The sequence below is a fragment of the Schistocerca americana genome, unplaced genomic scaffold (assembly GCF_021461395.2).
Source record: "Schistocerca americana isolate TAMUIC-IGC-003095 unplaced genomic scaffold, iqSchAmer2.1 HiC_scaffold_137, whole genome shotgun sequence".
Lineage (NCBI taxonomy): Eukaryota > Metazoa > Arthropoda > Insecta > Orthoptera > Acrididae > Schistocerca > Schistocerca americana.
Window position 1 is genome coordinate 82,501 of NW_025725449.1, and position 2,500 is coordinate 85,000.

The window sequence follows — 2,500 nt, forward strand, 5'->3', positions numbered from 1 at the left end:
GATACAAACCACCTGCGAGAACCGCAGAGGCGACCGAGCAGCAGACGGCGTCGCGGCGCCGAGCGCCGGGCGGCGGCGCATCCTCAGCGCACACAGTCCTCAATCGGACCAGCACACTGCAGATGTCCACCGCGCTTCGCACCGGGCCCGCGAGGACCTACTTTGGCCGCACGGCGCCGCGTGCAGGGTGCGCCGGCGCGCAGCTGCGCCGCCTGCCGCCTCCGTCGGCCGGCGCGCCTGCCACTGGCCGCCCCCACCAGCCGGCTGTAGCGCGTGCGCCCACGCACCGCGCGGCCAGCACGCCGGGAGGCCCCCCCTCACCGGCCGGGGACGGTCCCACCCAGCCACCGCCGCGTATCGCTTCACACCCAGATGCCATTCACGTTCGTGGGCATGGTGGGTATCGCTGGAACAACCGGTTGGTAGCTCAACCGATCGTCGCCATCACTGATTCACCTCTAGCGAGAACAACCGCACCACAACGGTTTACCAGTTGTTCATTTGCATAACGTCACCAGCAAACGTAGGCGTCCATCGCCATTTGCAAATTCAACGATTGTTGCATGCCTGTGTCAGGTGTCACGACACACTATGTCTGCCCACATACACGCAACAACATGTGCACGCTTCGCGAACACGTGGAAGGTGGCCCCCGTACGTATGCGATGTCCATTGCGCGAACGACTGTCAACCGGCCTCTGTCGCATGTCGCAGATGTGGAACGCAGTGCACCATGCTATCACGGTGTGTGAGAAGAGACGACTACGTCTGACAACACGCGCCACTACATCAACAGACGGCTCATGCTGATCGCCATCCAGGGCATACCACACTGCAATCCAGCTCTTATAGGGAGACGACACGTAGCTGAGTGCACAACATTTGGACCGCATGGTTCGCCGTTGTTGGCGCAGTCGTTGTACGGTCACATGTACCACGATGTATCATTCAGTACATGAGGACCAATGTGCAGTACAGTGTGTGATTTGGACGTACAACATCAGCGGACAGTTGACACAGGCCGTACCACAGCGTAGGCTAAGTGCTTCGCACATGCGAATGCCAATGAACAACTGCAAATGCCAATGAACAACTGCAAAGGGCATTGAGCATGTACGTCCTGCTGCCATCCACATTACAGTGTATAGCTGCAAGGTGTTTAACATGAAGCGATACACTGGGGACCGGGCAGTGCGAGTAGCAAACTATATTGCGGGGGTTGCAGTTAGGCAACACTACACTAATTTAACGCGTCGTATGACAATTACAGAGCAGGTTAAGGCCCAACGTGTGTTGGGTTAAGGCCCAACGTGTGTTGGGTTAAGGCCCAACGTGTGTTGGGTTAAGGCCCAACGTGTGTTGGGTTAAGGCCCAACGTGTGTTGGGTTAAGGCCCAACGTGTGTTGGGTTAAGGCCCAACGTGTGTTGGGTTAAGGCCCAACGTGTGTTGGGTTAAGGCCCAACGTGTGTTGGGTTAAGGCCCAACGTGTGTTGGGTTAAGGCCCAACGTGTGTTGGGTTAAGGCCCAACGTGTGTTGGGTTAAGGCCCAACGTGTGTTGGGTTAAGGCCCAACGTGTGTTGGGTTAAGGCCCAACGTGTGTTGGGTTACGTTAAGGGGCAATGTGGGTTACGTTAAGGGGCAATGTGGGTTACGTTAAGGGGCAATGTGGGTTACGTTACGGCGCAATATAGGTTACGTTACGGCGCAATATAGGTTACGTTAAGGCGCAATATCGGTTACGTTAAGGCGCAATACAGGTTACGTTAAGGCGCAATACAGGTTACGTTAAGGCGCAATACAGGTTACGTTAAGGCGCAATACAGGTTACGTTAAGGCGCAATACAGGTTACGTTAAGGCGCAATACAGGTTACGTTAAGGCGCAATGCAGGTTACGTTAAGGCGCAATACAGGTTACGTTAAGGCGCAATACAGGTTACGTTAAGGCGCAATACAGGTTACATTAAGGCGCAATACAGGTTACGTTAAGGCGCAATACAGGTTACGTTAAGGCGCAATACAGGTTACGTTAAGGCGCAATACAGGTTACGTTAAGGCGCAATACAGGTTACGTTAAGGCGCAATACAGGTTACGTTAAGGCGCAATACAGGTTACGTTAAGGCGCAATACAGGTTACGTTAAGGCGCAATACAGGTTACGTTAAGGCGCAATACAGGTTACGTTAAGGCGCAATACAGGTTACGTTAAGGCGCAATACAGGTTACGTTAAGGCGCAATACAGGTTACGTTAAGGCGCAATACAGGTTACGTTAAGGCGCAATACAGGTTACGTTAAGGCGCAATACAGGTTACGTTAAGGCGCAATACAGGTTACGTTAAGGCGCAATACAGGTTACGTTAAGGCGCAATACAGGTTACGTTAAGGCGCAATACAGGTTAGGTTAAGGCGCAATACAGGTTAGGTTAAGGCGCAATACAGGTTAGGTTAAGGTACGACATAGGTTAGGTTAAGGTACGACATAGGTTAGGTTAAGGTAC